General features: G+C 38.6%; 1 protein-coding gene and 1 pseudogene across 1 annotated transcript in view; both read right to left on the bottom strand.

The window, feature by feature from the left end:
* DIRAS1 (DIRAS family GTPase 1) overlaps window positions 1-21267 on the bottom strand; it is a 371581-nt gene that overhangs the window by 271148 nt on the left and 79166 nt on the right. The gene's annotated exons all lie outside the window — the stretch shown is intronic.
* Window positions 14249-14331, bottom strand: LOC122788470 (annotated as a pseudogene).

The raw sequence follows: 21267 nt of genomic DNA on the forward strand, positions 1-21267 counted from the left end.
CGGACAAGGTTTACGTCCCCAGATTGGGAAATTCTGATGTCATATGTTTTGCAGATGTGCAATAGTTCCATCAGAGTGGGATCAGAGGGTACTCTGTAGTCCAGGCATAGATCACCTCTCAGTCTATAGGACATTAAGGACATGGATGGGGCGTTGAGGCAGTCCACTTAGAACCTATTTATGTCCTGCATTCCTTTTGTGAAGAACATTTATGGATGGTGCAGTTATTGCATATGCCTAATCAAGTACATACTGAAGGGAGCATTGGGCTGTTATCAGACTAACTGGTGTACAGCACAACAAGGACATCCTTGGACCTATATGGCACTCCCTTTCTTATAAATTGAGCAACATAGAATGTTTTTCATACTGTCACATACATGTGATGATCAAAGGCCAGGTTACTGTCTATGTGCATTCCAAATCCCTAACCACTGGGTCTACTCTTAGGAGGGTATTATCAATGTGTAGCTTCCAGGGGAAATCATTTTCCAAAAGGATGCTATTATGCATGTCTTGGCATTGAGTTTTAGGCTGTGGCTCTGGCACCAGTTATTGGTCTTTGTCAGGCCTTATTGGAGAGTATTTGTGTCTTAGGGGATTCTATGACTGTGCCTACATTAAATAGTCTACAAACTTGGTCTGTCAGAGGTCCCTGATGTTGGACTTGACTTCAAAGGCATGGATCCCAAAAATTAGTGGCCTCAACACAATGTCTGGCATCAAATGAAACAATATTGAAGTGCAGATGATGGACCACATAAAGCTGAAGCATGAAACAACAAAAGCACTGCAACCAACATCTTTGTAGGAAGGCAAGCCCCCCTTCACCCTTCATGTCTCCTGCTAATTATGTATACCATATCAGATAACACTACAATGGTGAAAGGAGAAATATACAGTCACTCCTGAACCGCAGTCTCGCGCAACACACAACCAGCTTTTCAGTGCTGCTAAAAACACTGGCAGCACACAACGTTGATGTTCCATGTTTCGATGTCATGCAGTCGATCGTTGATGCTTTAATATTTGTCCAGATAAAAAATACTCACACCAGCCAAAGGTCACCCAGTAAGAAAAAAGTAACTGCAGTGGAAAATACAAACCAGGTAACCACCAGGACTGTCAGTATATAAAACTTTTATTCAGAACATATAGGATAAGTGGTTTCACACAAACTGTGCTTCATCAGATCCATCAATACAAAAAAACAAAGCACTTTATATATTGAAAGCAATTAGCAACAGCCAATAAAAACATTAACAATTACTGGTGCAAACTGTTTCTTTAAAATCGGCTTTAAAGGTACAGCAGCATTAATACAAGGCAGCTTGTCTGCCTGCAACGTAACAATCCGTTTAGTCTCAGCTATCTCACACCTATTGTTAAACGTCCCCACCTCTCTCATCCATACATACTATCTGTAGTTGTAAAAACTCAAAGCTGTGGCCAGGTTGCATAGAAATATGCTTTGCTAATGCATTAAGCATATTCTTGCATCTAATGTCACCTTGATGCTGTAATATACGTTCCCTCACTTTACTGTTCCCACAGTCTTCCCTACATGAAAAGTGCAATTTCTGCACTTAGCTAAGTATATTAAACCTTTAGACTTACAGTCAGCATAAAATCTCGGTGAAAAAAGATACTCCAGGGTGGGGTGCTTAAATCTAGCCTCACTGGAAATGAAGCTACAGGCCTTACATAGTCTGCATGGATAAGTCCCAACACAAATAGAGCTTACAGTAGACATTTGTGTAGATTTATAACACAGTTGTCTTTTCAATGACAAGTTATTTTTAAATGTGAACCTGGGTCGATCACCTACAATATCTTTAATCCTGTCATTAGTAAGTAAAACCAGCCAGTATTTGCTAACTATTTCACATACCTGATGGATGTTATTCCCATGGTAACCTAAGAATATTGTTACCACCATCAGTCCTGTTAGGAGAAATGCTAGTGCTAGCCTGATTAAAGAAAGGTTTACCCTTATCATTACGTATTGCATTAACTTCCTTCAAAGTGTTATCAAGAGCATCTTTCCTATACCCCCTTTTCAATAACTCTTTCAAGTTTACACGTGGCCTCGTGATATTCATTGTCATCTGTGTGTAATCATGACATTCTTAAATATTGGCCCTTAGTTATATTATTGAAAACATGCTTCGGATGCATGCTTCTATGGTGCAGCAATGCATTTTTTCTGCATAGTTTCCTAAACAAAGGACTAGAAATAGTACCATTGGCTAGTGTTATCTTAGTATCCAAAAAGTCTATGGATGTCAATTAATAGTTGAAAACAAACCTAAAACATTGACTTCTGGATTCAAGATATTTCACAAAATTCAATAACTCACATACTGGACCCTGCCACAACATAAAAATATCGTCCACAAATCTTTTATAGTAAATAAGCTGCGTTAAATATTCATGTTGGGAAAGAACTACCATGCGCTCCTAGTCAGCCAACACAAGGTTGGCATAACTGTTAGCACATGGTGTCCCCGTCGCTACACCTATTTTTTGCTTAAACAAATTATCATTAAACATAAAAACATTGTTACATAAAACAATTTCCATTAATGCACCTATACAGTCAATATGTTCAGAATAATAGCTAGTATTAGCCTGTAAAAAACTTTTAAGAGATGTAATTCCCAGCTCATGGGGTATAATAGTAAAAAGCGTTTGAATATCCATAGTCACCAAGATAATCTCATCAGAAAAGTTACCATGCATTCTCATAAAATCACCTAGGGTGCTTAAAAAGTGCTCTGTGTCTTAAGACTGCGGTTGCCTCTTGCAATGGTTCTTTAAGATGGTTTTCAGTATAAATGGATATAAATTCAGTTGCCTATCCCCTACCCAATACTATAGGACGAAGGGGCAGGTCAAGAAGTGAACTTATGCACTTTCAGCACTACAATGGTGAAAGGAGAAATATACAGTCACTCCTGAACCTCAGTCTCACACAGCATACAACCAGCTTTTAAGTGCTGCTAAAAACACTGGCAGCACACAACTTTGATGTTCCATGTTTCAATGTTATGCAGTCAATCGTTGATGCTTTAATATTTTTTCATTCAATGTAATGAATGTATCCCCCAGCACAGAGCCATGAGGGACTCCTGTAGTCATTGACTTTTTTTTTTTTTTTTTTTTTAAAGTAAAATCCCCTGTCCTAACAACTTGGGTCCCAGCTTTGAGCCAGCTGGCTATCCAGCAAGTGACCTAGAGGTTTATAATTCATTTCTTGAGTTTGTCTACAATGCCCAAGTAGGCTATTTGGTCAAATGATTTGGCCTGTTCAAGGTAGGCATTATGCAACATTTTGCCCTTGTCCACTCCTTTGGTGACCTTCAGGAAGTCCTCCAGGTTGAGTAGGCATGACTTGCTCTTGATGAATCCAAACTGGGTTGGATCCAGTACCTGAAGGTTTCCAATGTCATTGTTTATCATTTCTATGATAATTCTTTCCATAGCTTTGCATATGAGATTAGTCAGTCTTATGGGTCTAGTTATCTAGTCTGTAGATGGCCAGCCCTCTGCAAATGGATGGCAATTGTAGTATTCCATTTGCTTGGCACAAAGCCTGCCTAGTGGCTGAAATTACATAGTGTTTCTAGTGGCCCTGACAGGTTGCATATCATACTATTAAGGTTGTATATCAAACTATTAAGGAGGCATCCTGGGATATTACTGGGGGCCATCAATGCAGTGGTTTTGGCCTTGGAGAGTATGTTGAGCACCTCTACCCTAGTGATAGCTGGGGGAAGTTATGGTTGAGGGAATTTCTTGAGGGGAGTTGGGGGGAGAGGGTGGCAAAACCAGAGCTAAATTTGTTGGCTAATAGATCTGCTCCATCTTCCAGGTCAGCATAGGTGGCTCCATTTACAATTAGCTTGGCACATTGTTATGTAGTGCCTTTGAGGTTGAGGACATAGCTGAAGAATGTCTTGTGATTATCCTTGGCTTGGGAGGATATTTTTACCTCAAATCTGGTTTTGGCTGACATGACTAGCCCTGTAAGTTGCTTGTTTAAACTGACGGCATTGTTTCCAAATTTTTTGATGATTTTCTTCATTTTGTTATACAGCCTATTGATGCTGGGATTCCACCAGGGTGGCTTGTTTTTTTGAGTTTGTCATTGCTTATTCTGCATAGGTACAGCTGTCAATATGCAACCATAACATGATTGTAAAGGAGTTTTATGAACAATTCCACATAGGCAGAGGTGTTCTCAGGGTATGAAATTTTGCTAGGGTGTCACTTAATAGTAGGAATTTTGCATTAGAATAGTTCCTAAAAGTTCCAGGCTGGGGTTCTGGGTTTTATTTTTGTTTCCTTGTGCAATTGTGCAATTATGACCCTTTTAAGCTAGTGAGATATTCCAGACCCTTTAATTCAGGCAGGAGTCTGTTCCATAATGCCAGGCCTAATCAGGAGAAGGCCTGCTCTCCAGTAGTTTTATATGGAAGTCTGCTTAACGTTCATAGGTTCATAGATTAGTACTAGGTTAACTTCCCTTTGAGGGCCATTTTAAGCCTAGCCCATTAACCCATGTGAGAATCAAACTCTGCACCTAGTGTCTGTAAGGCAAATATCTTAACCATTGTGATAGACTTCTATCATTTTTCCTCTCCCCTATCATTTATACTTTGACTACCTCTCTTCTCTAACTTCATTAGACACTGTAAATTGGTGCATTTACCCCAGCAAAATATATTACTTGAACTTAATTTGGCAAAATAATGTCTTCATTAGGTTGCGCATTTGTGACTACACAGAAAAAAACTCACTTCCATCTGAACGTGAATATGTACAATAATGTAAAACTGCATAAATATTTGTGAAGGCCTCTTCTCCACAGCATTACATTAACTTATCTGTTAACTTCTTCTTGTACTTTACTGTGTTTACCTACAGACATTAACATAACCTCATAGGATATTGGACAAGAAACGTAATTTAAAGATGAGATTTTGCTGCAGCTTTTCTCACTGTGCCTCCACTGAAAAAGGGCTCTGCCCAGTTGGACTTTCCCAGTCAACAAAGACAAATAAATAATAAATAAATTTCTCCTGTGTACTTCTTGGGGAGTTAACCTTAGAAGCACAACCTCACACCATCAGTTCAAAAACAACCTAAAGAATATCTCTCAAAACATGGCTATGCCATGTGTCGTGAACCTGACTACATATATATTATCAACCCCTTTCCACCAACAAATCTATCAACAATGGCAAAAAAACATATTTATTCTTCTTGAAATGTTCTGTTTCCATCTGCTTATAAGATACCTCAGCTATAAATAACCTTTCTTGATTGCTGCTGTCTTTTTTAACAACTATATATTCTCTCAAATCATGTGTATTTTGAAATATACAATATTTTCTTCTTTTTTTTTTTTTGTATTTTATATTGTATTAACTACTATGTTGGAGCTTTTCTCCTCGGGCCTCTACTGAAAAAGGATATGTATCCAGCTAGACTAGCCCGGTTAACAAATGTAAAATAAATAAAAAAAAATAAATAAAGGTAAGCAGCAGCCACTGTACAGTATTCTGTGACACCAGTGGTTTGGTGCATTTCAGTATTGAAATGAAATTATATTGAAAAGACAGAGAAATTTCAGATGACAGTGTGGATCATGGTTTTGTCCTTTCTCCACTGTTGTGTGAGCTCGGAATTTATACGTTTAAAAAGTAGGGGCATATTGAGGGGTCAATTTTGTGAATTTCAAAAATCTGTGGTCAATTTAATGACTGTCAATGTGCACTAGAATATATATATATATATATATATATATATATATATATATATATATATATATATATATACATATATATATATATATATATATATATATATATATATACACATATATATATATATATATATATACATATATACACACACACACACACATAAATATAAATATATGTGTGTGTGTGGTGTGTGGTGTGTGTGTAACAGCACACACACACACTATACGAGTGGCTCATGAAATGTTAAGTGCTCACAAGAGTATACAACAGGGATAATTTTAGATTGAAAAACTAATAAAAAATATTTATTTACAAGCCCCACTGCACTTTACACCCTCTGCTAATTATAGTGGCACAGTGGCAATGTGGTGGTCAAAAGAGAGGTTGCCATCAGCCTGTGTTCCCAGATCTCTTATAACACCTTCTGTGTTCAGTGTACTACCATCAATGTGGTAAGTCATGGGAACCGGGTTTTTCCCAAAGGGGATGACGACACATTTTTTGGCATTAAGCTTAAGGCCATGGTTCTGACACCAGTCATTGGTCTCAGTGAGGCCTTTCTGTAGGATGTCAGCATCACTTGGGGAGTTAATAATAGCTCCCAACTTGCAATCATCTGCAAACTTTGTCAGCCAGAGACCCTTTGTGTTGGCCTGGACTTCAGAGAAGTAGATACCAAACAGAAGAGGACCCAGGACCGAACCCTGTGGGACTCCACTCTTGACTGGTTGGCAGTCTGACTTGGAGTCTGCTACTTTCACACTGTGGGTTCTGTGAGCCAGTGTGCAACCCACCTAGTGATATAGGGGTTGATGCCTAGCTTAGTGAGTTTTTCTATGATTCTGAATGGGGAATTGTATCAAACGCCTTGGCCAAATCAAGGTGGGCTGTATGAACCATCTTGCCTTCATCCACAGCTCTGGTGACTGACTCAAAGAAGTCGGCCATGTTGAGGAGGCATGATCTACCCTTCACAAAATCAAACTGTGTGGTATCCAGAGTTTGGAGATTCCCTATATCCTTGTTTATTATTAGTTCCATGATGGCGTGTTCCATAGCTTTGCATATCAGACTCATCAGGCTAACGGGGTGATAGTTCCCAGAGTCTGTAGTTGCTCCTCCTTTGTGGAGAGGGATTACTGTAGCAGTGCGCCATTCAGTAAGGACAAAGCCTGTGATTGAACAGGGCACACATGTGAGGTACCAGTTCACTCTGTAGTTCATGTAGAACACAGCCAGGGATACTCTCAGGTCCCATGGAAGCTGTATTCTTGGCTTTGGACAGTGATGTTTTAACCTGTGCAGCAGTAATACTGGGTGCCTGACAATCTACTGGTATTGTGATTGGTCCTTTGGGGGAGTGGGTAAAGTTGGTACTGAATCTGTCAGCCAGTATATTGGCAATATCAGCTGGCTCGGTATTCCCTCACCAAAATACTTGAAATTTATTCAAAAACAATTGCTAGAATATTTCCTGCAGGAAGAGCTCTTATTGCCTACATAACATGGCTTCCATCCTTCTCATAGTACTAGCACTGCCCTTCTAACTTATATAGATACTGTCCATAAAACTAGAGATAATGGCAAACTAGTCTCTTCCTTAATTCTACACTTGTCTAAAGACTTCGACACAGTGTGTCACAGCAAACTTCTACTGCAACTGTTATCATTAGGTCTCTCTCAGCCCACCTTTCTGTGGTTCAAAAGCTACCTGTCTAAAAGCTATCAGTCAGTAAAATGGCACTCAATTCACTCTCCTTACCTCCCAGTCACCACCAGTGTACCACAAGGCTCTATCCTTGGTCCCCTCCTCTTTAACATTTTCACCAACACCCTCTATACTTCCACACAACAGGACACCCTAATACAATATGCAGATGATTCCACACATTTGTACATCTGACAACATGGTACACCTCCAAAAATTACTCAGGAAGCTTTAACAGCCACTCTAACATGGCTTTGTAACTCACAACTCATGCTCAACCCCAAAAAAGGATCAAACTACTACTTTTTTCCCCAAATCCCTCTCTCATGAAAAAACAAAATTTAAAGTCCTCTCTCTTGATAATACAAACATTGAAGTCACTTCTCTTAGAAAGCTATTGGGGGTGATGGTGGATGATAATCTTACGTTCAACCTGCATATACAAAATTGCATAAAATGCTTTACAGAGCCAAAAACTCACTGCCACAACTAAACCTACACTTGCCACTACTTATCTCCTCCCCACACTTCTTTATAGTGCTCCCACCTTTAACCTTCAGGCTTCACAAAAAAATTAAAACTTGAACATTGCTATAACAAGGTTGCTAAATTTGCAGCACATACCCCTTTCAGAACCCATCACTATATAGCACTGAAGCTAGACCTGCCACATCAACTAACATATACCCAACTTCTTACCAACTATAAAATTATCCAGCATCCATCTCCTGTCCAGCACTAAAAAACATTCACAACTATGTTCCTAGTTGGTCGTTGTGATCCAGTGACTAAAAACTCCTGCCCGTCTACAAACCTGTCAGATCTGTTGAGCATTGTCTGCACTTGTACAAGGTTGCTAAGGCCTGCAACTCCTTACATGTCTCCATTAGGTCTATATCCTCCCTCCTATCTTTCAAAACCACTCTGAAAGACTTCCTAGCTAAAGTCTCTACTCTTGCTCAAATCCAGGATAAACTATATCCCTGAATGTGAACAAATATATTTTCATTCCTTGTATTTCCTTACTCTCCTTCTTCACTTACTTCCTTGCTATCTAATTTGCTTCCCTGACTTTCTCTAAATACACCATAACCCTGTTTTTCCTCACTTTGTATTGCAATTCCTATTTGTATTAGACTAACTTAACCTTTACAGACTGTCTAAAATTTCTCTAAATATTAAATGATGGTCATATACCTTGTATTGATTTTTAGCCAATGTTTTATACAAAATCTAATTTGTTATAATTATTTAATCTGCAGATGTTTTTATTTTTGAAGACTGTAAAATTATTGTTTTTAAAATGTTGTGTAATTTGGAGCTTTTCTCCCTGAGCCCCAGCTGAAAATGGGTTTCTACCCTGTCGGGCTATCCTGGTAATCAAATGTCAATAAATAAATGCATCATGACCACCTTCTAGGGCTGAATATATTGGATGGCGACGGCTATTCCAGTCAGACTATATGCATGACGGGCCAATAAAAATTGACAGTATCCTCTTAATAGAGATTTCAACAAGATTATAATAAAGCAATATACTGCCAAATATAAACTGGTCTAGATGCAAAAAAGTTTACAGGACTATACAAATCCTATATATTCAAAACCTCTAATGCTTTCAGTGTTGGACATGTATTTTATTCTGGAGATTTCTTTGACAGAATCATATTAGCCAAAAATACATTAAAGCCACTGTTAGGTTAGTAGGTAGGGGAGTATGCCTGCAGTGCAGTAAAGACACTTATGTAAAACAGTTTGGCTAATAGACCAAAACTAAAGTTATATTTAAATGCATGAGAATTAAGAGAACATTCTGGATTTAGCATATAATTTCATAGAGAAATATTTACTAATGCATGCTAATTGGCATACCTCGTTTAAATAAAATTGTGAATGAAACGCAGTTTCTGCTCACTTTGATAATCACTTTAAGAGTATCTTGTAAGAAATGCATGGTGCTGCTTTTCTTCTAATTATACAATGTGTGTGTTGTAAGATTACAGAATAAAGTAACGTTGCACCTGAAGCATAGACACCACAGCATATCTATCTTTATATATATGCGCAAGATACATACATCAGTATATACACAAATATATCCACATATAATGTGACATTTTAGGTCTCAGTCAGCTGCTCAGCCGAATCATATCCTGAGTAAATCAAGAAGTAAATGCTATACAATCAGAAATATACTTTTGTGTAAATGTCAGATGTCAGTATATAGTATGTGCAGGACTGAGTGCAGCCCTGTTGTTGTGTTTGTGTGTTGTACAAGAGGTGTCTAGTATATTTGAAATGCTGTTGTGTATAGTATAGTGTACGGTGTGGAGGTACATGTGCATGCCTGTGTGCACTTAGTTTAGTGAATATGGAGTAAGATATTTGGTGTGGTATGCAAGGTACATCTCTGAGATATAGCCCAATAATCTCTATACCATTTCCCATGTCAATACTGACTACACAGTTACAATATAAATGCAGAGATTGCAAGCGACAGGCCCTACATAAGGGATGAAGAAGCCATGAGTTGGTGTGGGACAGTGTTTGCACAACTGTATGGATGCATGTCATGTTTGTAAGATACTAAGAAATGCCACTGGAATTAAATCATTTAAAAGGTTTATATTGTAATATGATAGTTTATGAAGCTTCAAGTTCAATAACTGTTGCATAGTATAAAATAGAGTCTTTGTAGAAAGCAGAATATAATTATACAGCTTCTACATAGTGAGAGCTTATCAGATAGAATGCCTATGTTTGGATTATCATAGGGGGCCACTAGGCTAATGGCCTCAGGGCCCTTACAAGCCTAACCAACTTCAACCCATGTTCCCCAGGGCGTCTGGTTCAAGCAGACACTAAAATCAGCACCTATTACCCCTGTCCAAGAGGGACACAGGTGGAACCTCAGAGGTGAATTTCAGTTACCCATCCAATCATCTAAATGATGCTTAAATAGGGCCAACGAGGAGCTTTGTTTAACATGAATAGGAAGTTTATTCCAATGTTGGGGGCAACCTGTGTGACAAATCTGTCTCTCCAGCAAGTTCTGTTGATGTCACATACCAAATTAAGGTCCTTTGAGTGAGTGACCCATGTGCCATTTGACTTGTGAATGTGCTGCATTTCCATTAAAGCAGTGTCAGAGATTGCTCTATATGCGAGGCACAGGTCGAGCAGTCTATACGACAGAGGTGACCTATGCCTTGCATCTACAGCAAGTGCTGAGATCTCTAAATGTGCTAAAGGCTATATCCAATATGTCTAACCTGTTTGAGAGCTTATGGAAAGAACTGCTTGTTGTGCAACACAGGGACATAACTAATGCTGTGCGACAAGGACTATTTGGGCCAGCTAAAGAGAGACATGTCAGGTGTCTGCTTATTTTTGTTTGAACCAGTTAAGCAATGCTTGATTTAGAATGAGGAAGGTTAGAGATCTTTCCTTATGCCTGCAGACACGAATGTTATGAATTATAAACCCCCTTTTTATTTTTGTGCTTATATTGAAATGCTGTACACTGCCATATGTAGGGGAAAGGGTTGCTGTGCAACTGCAGAACTATTTTAAGCCATTTTTTAAAAGTAGCATTTGAACTGCCAAGTTGTCACTACATTCTGAACCAGCTGAAACAAAGTCTCACTGGACTACTGACAAATGGCCACTACTTTGATCAGCTGGGAAAATCATTAGGATTTACGTACCTTTTTTGACTGGGGCAGCTTACAAATCGTTATTTCTGCAGGTGAGACAATTATTTAATTTAATTAAGTAATAAATCTTGCTGGAGTGTGTGGCATGCTGCATTTTATTCAAGCATTGATGAACTGCCTTCAAGGGCAAAACCTGAGTAACTCATCATGACATGAATAAAATATAGCATGCCACACAATACAATAAGATCTACTGCTGTTATAGAATATTTTTATTTAACAACATGTTTGAAACCTTTTAATACAATATAGTATGTGTATGTGGTAAATGAGTGCATTATTTTTTACTGATTACTTGCATGATCCTGCTTTTTGAAATGTATACACGCTTGTGGTTAAGTGTGCTCTGCCTTTTTGATGTTGCAGTGTAGAGGTACTTGGTATGTTTTCTACTTTTGTTTAGGTGGAAAGTGAGAGATTATAGCATCTTCTATGGGCTGTTTATGCCTACTGGAAGGGATTATTTGTCTATGCTACTTTAATAATAGTCACATTTAAACAGAAAAGTACAGACTGCATAACATATTAGGACAGTTTAATATTCTGCATTAGTCTGGTTATTTGACAAGCCTTCTAGGGAGGTACTTCTACATGTTGCACATGTTAAGAAGCATGAAACAAATTGGACTGCAGGGGTAAGGGAATTCTACTCATTCCCTATAACAAAAAATAATCACTTTAATTTACATTCTATAATTGTACAAAACTGCAGTGGTGTTTACTATGAGCATTCTCATCATCTTTAAACCATACTCCACTCCAAAGCATTTAAAACATTTGCAGCCAGTACTCAGAACAGCAATACTCCCATGGACACAAAACACAAACTTGTTCTAAGGAAACAACCCCCCTTTCATGTCCCAACATAGGGGTAAATACCCTATATGTCTATCGATATTGTGGTCTTATACACACACAAATGTGTGTGTGTGTGTGTGTGTGTATGTATGTATGTATATACGTGTGTGTGTATTGTTACATCACTGAACAAACTGTCAGTTGAGTGAACACAAAAGGATCAGTCTTTTTAGACAGAAATTAAAAAGATCAAAACAAAAGAGAGAATATTGTTGCATGGGACAAGCCCCCTGCAGCCCCAACCCCCTGCTAATTATATATAATAACTCCAGGATTACAAAAACAGTGGGGTAAATGCAAATTCCCAGACTACGCTGTACTGTGATCTTGCACAGAAAGCAGCAAAAAGGCTGAAAAACAAGCCTGAAAATGCATTTGCTGTTATGAATATTGCTCTTACAGACTGTAACAGCCTATATTACACACACACACACACACACACACACACACACACACACACACCAACTTGGAAAAGATTAAGAAAGTGATTAAAATGCAGTACTCATCTCTGCACTGTTCCAACTGCCATTACAAGATGCTGGTGACCACCCAGTGATGATGCTCCAAGTATTGACCAACTGACCACCAACAAACTGTACATTTCTCCTGCAATGACTTGTATGTGTAACAAGTCCTTCTACAGCATTAAAAGGATCATGCTGTTCTGTTTATACTTATTACTCACAGTGGCTGCTGGTTTGCTGAACTGTCACAATTGTCCAGACCATACAAAAACAGATGCCTCGGGCCACTGCCACTGCTTTGATAAACACAGGAAATTGTTTTTGTTATGAAACAGCTTACAGATCTGTTGCATTACTTGCAAGCTATGGATTTATTGTAGTAAAATGTTCCCCTCACATTTAGGTTGAGTTGGGAGCTGCCATATGTAGGGAAGCAGTTACTGTATAGTAACAGAAATACCTGGGTGTCAGTGCTCTTTTATTTAGAATTTGCAATCTCTCATAGTAGATTTTGAGAGTATTCACTCATTACTCCATACTCTAACATATGTATACTTCGCTCAGCAAACAAATCACTACTCCAAGTCACCAAATCTAAAAACACTGTAGGGGTCTGCCATGTTCCTAAAACCTGGAACCTGCTACCTCAGTCTATTAGAACCACCCCAAATTCAACCCAATTTTAAAAGCTACTCAAAAATCATTTATCAGACTCATGGCTCTGCTCATGTAACAGCCCAGGCTAACTATGAAAGAAGTATTTCTGACTCTCTCATAAAACTCTCGACAACATATTATATGACACGTACACCTTTCTAGTATTTTTTTTTATTTTACCTGTCAGCTATCACACTAACTTTAACAAAAACTCTAACTCATCTTCACCATCAAAATCTTTTTGTTTTCCCTGTCTTCTCACCTTGACCTTCCTCACTCTACCGTTCTCTCTTCATTAATATAAATGAACAGGAAGTGTTACAATATACGTTACTTACTCTAGACTCCCTTTCTTTACTCCATATTGTATACTACACTGCATAATTAAGTTCTGTATGCAACTATAGACCAATGAAAGCCGCAACTCACAATAAGTATCATAGAATCTGACTTTCCTATATTACACATCTGTATTGTTGGAATTTCCCAAAAAATTTAGCCAACTCTACCAGATTTTATCTACTGTATATGCAATTTATATTACAAGATCACTGTCAATTCTTTTAACAGTATATAAAAAGTATCATTATGTTAATGTTATTATTTACTGTTACTATGTGGAGCTTTTCTCCCCGGGCCTCCATTGAAAATGAATTTTTCCCAGTCAGACTATCCTGGTAAACAAATGTAAAATAAACAAATAAAATTACAAAAAAGCTGCAAAAGTTTGTTAAGCCTTGTGTTTGTGGTTCCATCTAGTTATTTAGGCAGGCTGAGGAGAGATTTAGGCTTTAAAATTCTTCCTAAAAACAAACATTTTATTGCATCTTGATATCCAACACTAGTATTATTCAAAGTGTTTCTTATTTTTTAAATTGGGCTTCTCGACTACTTGTTAAGTGCAAAGACAATGAGATAGTAAGTGGTCAAACTTAACATCCGTAGTTAAAAGAAAGATTTGACCTCCCTGAACCTGTTAAAAGAAAGATTTGACCTCCCTGAACCCTGTTCTTCATAAGAGACTACTGCCAGTATCGTTTCTAATGGGGCACCAACATGGATTTCCCTTTCCATACGAACTGGGAATAGTTTTCAATTAGCAATAATCATGCCTTGAATTAACCTCATTGGCTATGATATTGCCACTGCACAAAGTTGCATATACAAACCTCATGTTATATGCTTGGGAAACAGATTATATTAGTAATATGGCAAACCTTGTGTTATGTGCTTGGGAAACAGATAGTTTTTAGTAATATGCCAACCTTGTGTTATATGACAGAAACAAATTATGTGATTAGTGATAGCAATAGTTTGTGAAATTCCATTTTAGTTTGTGCAAGGTTTGTGGATGATATTTTTCTGATATGGGGCTCTGAGTTAATTGCATTAGGTACCTTTGTACAATATATAAAATCTAGTACCACTTTTGAGCTTTGATATGAAGTCATCCATCAAAAGCATGAGTTTTTAGATGTGTGTGTACGTATGTATGTATATGTGTGTGTGTGTATAATATATATATATATATATATATATATATATATATATATATATATATATATATATATATGTTATATATATATATATAAAATAAACTTGAAAGATACTGAACTATCTACATCATAGTAGTATGCATCCTAATTGTATCTATAGTAATATTATGAAAGGACAGCTCTGTGAACTTTCAAGGTTGACCACAGATGAAATGGAGTTTGATAAAGCAATCCTAGAATTGTAATTTTATACATATTGACTATTGTATGTTAAATCCCTAAAACATAGAAGAACGTGCCCATACCTGGACTGCTGTACTGAGAGATGTTATGATAGGGAGGATAGCCTTTCCTATGTGATGTCATTTGATAGTAATTGTAAATCTATTGCTAATGTTTAACTGATATTGAGAAATTGGTTGGGCAACGTTTATATACAAGAGCAAGTTAAATCTTAGCATCAGGTCTGTTACAAAATGATCTCTTTGAATGTGGATGGAGCAGCAGAAGTGGGACAGGTCACCTTTCTAAGAACTATTGCTGTAAACTGATCACTTTGAACATCAGAGTATGAAAAGATGTTTTGTTGATTTAAGCACAATATATTGTGAGAATATGCACTTTGTGTATTGCATTTTATGTTGGTAAGTTGAACAAAAATTTAGGAGATTGTGTGATGCAGCATGCCTATGATAAAAAAGTCCAAGTAATGTTTTAGCTAAACAAATTTCATTGATGAGTGCTGAACATTCTTTCATGTTCTGTGTGTAACAAGTTAGCTGTCAGGACAGAAGATGAGGTGATATAAGACTGATTGCAAAGAATATGACTAGATATAATGTTGTCCAGTCACCTGGCCTAAATGAGACTTACTCTTGAAAAACAGTTTTACGCTCCAGATACAGGCATTATTAATTATCTGATCATGTGCTTTTTTGCATTCCATGTCTGTCATTTTATGTCATTCAAGCCTAAAACACCTTATTTTAATCTTCCAGTTAACATCCACAGCTTTTTATGGGATCAAAATATTTTTGGATCCGACTTTTTAATGATATAATTTCTGTTTTAACCACTATAATAGCTTTTATCGTTCATAAAATATTTACATGTCATTGTATTATGCTTTTTATGTTGATTTTCCAGAAAATACTTTGGAATGCAAGAATGTATGTAGGCTGCTAGAGGTGACATTCTACATCATATAGGTATAGAGTGAAAGTGAATACGTGAAAGCTTGTACTTGCATCTGTTTTATTAAATGTTTTGTTGTGAACTATGGACTTAAGAATAATTTACTCCATATGAATTTTCCCACAAATAAGACTGAGATGAGTAACCTAGGGTTGGAGGCTTAAATAACTTCACCATTGTTCCCAGCTCTAATACAGGCAGAGAATTTGGCTACTCGAAGAGCTGTATAACAGTGGAAAATCAAAACTACAAGACACAGTTGAAATATACACAATTTGCTTTAGAAAGTGAATTAAAAAGGGTCATAAAGTGAGACATTGGTGAAACACCACTGCTACGTTTTATGTTGAACTACTTAATGTTAGTAATGTGGGCTTCAGATCTTGACAAGCAGTCGGAGTTATAGCAGTGTAGATGGTTGTGGGCTTCAGATCCGACGAGCAGGCAGAGTTATAGCAGTGTCGATGGTTGTTTGCTTCAGATCTTGATGAACATGTGGAGTTATACCAGTGTAGATGGTTGTTCATCAAGAGTGGTGGTCTCCTTAAGGATGACTAGAGGAAAAGGTAGTCCAGCGGTTGTAGCCCAGGGGCTTAACACAGGAAAATGTTAGCATTGGCTCATTTTTCTTCATGCGATGTAGGCATAAAATACAAGGACATGTTTAGGAACAGTTTATACTGCCCACCACTGAAAAAAAAAATTGGTAGGGTATTTTACAACTTATGAACATTGCCAAAGGATAGGCAAGGAAGAGGAAAAAAGCCAGAGTCTAATGCCTTTCTCTTAATAAGGAATAATTTTAGAGTGGCCACAGATAATTTGAGACCATTCAGGACCTCGGGTACCACTGATATTTTTTTTTCTTAGTAGCGAACTAGGGTACATAACAGGTTCATAGGTAAGTACTAGGCTATCAGCCCAAGGGCCTACATAAGCCTAGCCAGCAAGGTACCATAGCTTATGCCACCCAAGAAAGTTATTTTCCTGTGCCACTGTCCAGCAGAGACACAGAAGTGATCCCCGGGGTGTATTTCCTATTTCCCATCCACTCATCAAGATTTTCTTGAAGAGTGCTAATGAAGAACTTTGCTTGACATAGATGGGTAGCTTGTTCCAGAGTATAGGAAGTCTCTGGGACAGGAATCTATCCCTCCAGCATGTCCTGTTTATTGTGGTGACAAGGTTTAGGTCCCTAGAGCATGTAGCCTGGAGGGATTGGGATTTCTTTAGGTGTAGCATGTCCAACAGCTCTGGGTTTGACACAGCTTTATATGTTAGGCAGAGATCACCTCAGAGTAGGCGATATGCTATGGAGTAAAGCTGTAGTTTGAGGCAGTCAGTGTAGGGCATTTGTTTGAGGCCAGTAATCCTCTTTGTGAGGTATTTCTGTGGCCTTTCCAGCTGCTGCAGAGGTCTTGTGAGGTACATTCCAAAAGGGGCGCTGTACTCTACAATAGATCTAATGAGTAACGAGTGGAACAATGACCTCTTTTTTCCTGGATGAGAACCCCTTTATGATGTGTGCCACGTAGGACTTCCTGACTACTGTGGCAATGTGACTATCAAAAGGAGAGACTACTGTCCACCTGGGTCCCAAGGTCTCTTAACACACATTCGGTGTTAAGTAGATTGCTGCCTATGTGGTAGTTCATGTGTACAGTGTTTTTACCAAAGGGGATAACACTGCACGTTTTGGCATTGAGCTTGAGGCCATAGCTCTGACACCAGGCATCTGTCTCAGTGAGGCCCTTCTGTAGGATGCCCACATCATTTTGGGACTTGACTATGGCTCCTAGTTTGCAGTCATCTGCGAACTTAGTCAGCCAGAGGCCTTCTGTGTTAGCCTGTACTTTTAGATACCAAACAGGAGAGGTCCCAAGACTGAACCCTGTGGCACTCCACTTGTCACTGCCTTGAGGTCAGATTTGGAGTCTGCAACTTTTACAGTGTGGGTTCTGTCAGTGAGCCAGTTGGCAACCCATCTTGTAACGTAGGGATGTATACCTAGTTTAGTGAGTTTAGCTATAATTCCAGAATGGGGGATGGTGTCAAAAGCCTTGGCGAGGTCAAGATAGGCTGTGTGAACCACCTTACCCTTATCCACAGCTTTGGTGACTGCCTCAAAGAAGTTGATCAGGTTCAGGAGGCATGATCTGCCTTTCACAAACCCGAACTGGGTGGGATCCAGAGTTTGAAGGTTACCAATGTCTTTGTTTATGAGTTCCATGATGATACGTTCCATGGCCTTGCAGACCAGGCTTGTCAGGCTAATAGGTAGATAGTTCCTGGGATCAGTGGTGGCTCCCCCTTTTTGGAGTGGGATAACTGTTGCTGTGCGCCATTCGGTGGGCACAAAGCCTGATGCGAGGCTATTATTAAACATGGTGCTTAAGTGGGGAGCCAGTTCGTTCTGAAGTTAGTGTAAAACGCAGCCTGGGATGTTGCCCAATCTCATGGATGCTGTGTTTTTGGCTTTAGAGAGAGTGCAGCTTTTACCTGCATAGTTGTGATTACAGGGGACTCTGCATTCTTCCTGTATCGATATGGGCCCTTTAGGGGGTGAGAGGGGGGTAAAGTTAGCACTGATCCGATCTGCCAGGATGTTGGCAATATCAGTTGGTTCTGTAATTTTTGTGCCTTTGTGCTGTAACTCAGAACAGATCTGGGTGTTGCCATCTAGATTTTTGACATAGCTGTAGAATGCTTTGTGGTTGTCCTTGGATTTAGTGGCGATTTTGTTTTCGTAGCTAGCTTTGGAGGATCTTATAAGGGATCTCACCTTCTTACTGAGGCTGACCAGGGAGCTCCTCCACTCATGGGATTTAACTCTCTTTTGCAACAGTTTCTTCCTTCTGTTGTACAGTTTGTTTATGGCAGGGGACCACCAGATTGGCTTCCTTTTTTTGGAGGATAGCATCTTGGTTCTGTTTGGGATAGCACAATCCATGCACTCGTACAAGTGCTTACAGAGTGGTACATGGTACATTATGGTACATAAGCACCACCACTGGGTACCTATCAACATGGCAAATGGTGGACTTTTCCTCAAATTCTGACAGATGGGGGGTAGCTACATATTAGTGCTGGTGAGGTTGTATGTAGAAACCTTATGGAATAAAACAGACTCTTCCATACTACCTACAAAACTTATGGCGTTGTGGAACAGTTCAACTTCATACTATTGAAAACATCTCCAGATCATTTATAAGAGAAACTGAAACAAGTATATCATTTTTTTTTTTTTTTAATCAGTGTTGTGTCCTAAGACAGTCTACTGAATTTTCATTTAGATTGCTGTAGAATCACAGGGGGATACAACCCTGGATTTAGGGTGTGTGTCTGTGCATCTGTGTTACTGTTACTCCCGTGGAGAGACTAGTTTAAAATATATCCTAACTTCAGGACAGGTTCTGGGAGCTCATCAGCTTGGCAGATGAATACCTGTCATTTACAAGACAAAACTCCCAAGATGACTGGAGTTTTACAGCCCAGAAGTACATGGCTGTACTAGATGTGATGGTACTAGTCAGCACCTGAAAGAAGATGCAAACAGTACAAGTGGGCCTTTAAGCTCTGCCTATTTGCTGAATGATGTTAACTGTGCAACAGAACTGCCAAACTGGATGTAAAAACAGACTATCATGTTAACATAAGTCTCACACGGCTTGAGCAGCATAAGTGTTCATTGTATGTAGTAGCACAGAGGGGAGGACAAAGAGGAATCCGTAATACACAGTCTCAGTGCTGCTCAATCTGACATCTCACTCTTTACTTAACTGGTAACTAAACTAGTGAAGGCACAGGGAAGCTGGAAGAGTGCACCTCGATGACCAGGCATGGATACAAGGACTCGAGGAACACTAAAGCACATTCCATGGCCAATGTCTGAACAGCTAAACAGACCAAGTGAAGGAGGTATTGTACATTGGGATAATCTAAGACAATAATAGCCATTAGATTTCAGTTATGCTGCCATTTCTGAAAAAAAAAGGATGACAGCATAAAGTTCTGCATAGGCTAGAACAGATATCCAGTGCCTAACACGAATAAATTTTAAACAATTGGGTAGGGCAAAGTGCTTCACCATTACCTATTAAACTAAGGGCTGAGAGCAAATACTTGACACCAGAATCAAGACAGACCACTTTTGTTGCTCCCTTTGGGCTATATGCATTTACTAAAATGCCCACTGGGATGAAAACTATCCCAGCAACTTTCCTATTGCCCAACTGCCCCCTGACAGCAGGTGGAGACAAACTAAATGCATTTTCCCAGATACCATCATTATCTATGGCAGATGTGGCATGAAGAGACTTTTTAGAGGTCTGCAGTAACGGAGAAGGACAGGTTTAACAGTAAAGGCAAACAAGTCAGACAGCAGGGGCCTATGTGTCTTAACTTGTGTAGAAGGAAGGTTTCTTTTATTTACTTTGCATTTGGTAACAGGTAAATGAGTTGGCCCAAGAGCCCTTTTCAGCCACAACCCAGGCCAAGAAGACAATTACAGGATAAAGACAACTTAAATCACATAGAGTCTCATGAACAAAGTAAAAGCAAGTGTCCTGTAAAATATATTCACATTAACCATACAAAGAAAAATGTACAAGAAAAGTTTGTGTTTGTAGTTGTTATGCAATATATTCACAAAAAAGCTACAATATATACTTTACAAAAAAGTACTTTAAAAGTAAGGTAAATATGCAGCTGTACCAAGCACAGAAAAAAACATATGTATATATATATATATATATATATATATATATATATGGTAACAGATTACAAAAGCTTGTCAAGAAGAAAGACTCTCAGGTATGGCCTCCTCTATCAAAAGACAGATGAGGGCACTTCTCAGAAGATCAGAGTATTACAGAGAGCTTGTTGGTTACTGCAGCACACTGGCCACTTCTCTTAGGCCAGCCAAGGTGCTTTGGACTCCCACCTGTGGTCAGGCTTTCCAAGGAAATAAAGAGGTATTGACTGGCTCCACTCAACTGTCCAACCCTAACCTCACTCAGGAATTTATGATACACATAGGGATTTCAGATCATGATCTGAGGAATGCACTTTACGAAGTTAATCCACAGAGAGAAATGAAGATTTGGCTGTATACCTCATCCATTGGCTTTTGTCTGCATAGAACCCATACTGTACAATTGTGAAAGTCTCTGGGGATTGTAGGGGCCCCTCAAAAGTTACAAATGTATCTGTAAGGTAGAGTTGTCCTTACTGGTCACGTACCATAATCTGTTAAATTAGCTTTCCAGGTCTGGGATCGAAATTTGCTGGTACAGAATAGCCAAGACTTAAAGATTCTTAAAATTTTGCTGCAGATGGTTTAGCACAGCAGGATACTAGGGAGTATGAGAACTGGATATACTTTTTACATAAGTTATCATTTCA

The sequence above is a fragment of the Protopterus annectens genome, chromosome 13.part0 (genome assembly GCF_019279795.1).
Source record: "Protopterus annectens isolate FY-2018-M chromosome 13.part0, PAN1.0, whole genome shotgun sequence".
Taxonomy (NCBI): domain Eukaryota; kingdom Metazoa; phylum Chordata; order Ceratodontiformes; family Protopteridae; genus Protopterus; species Protopterus annectens.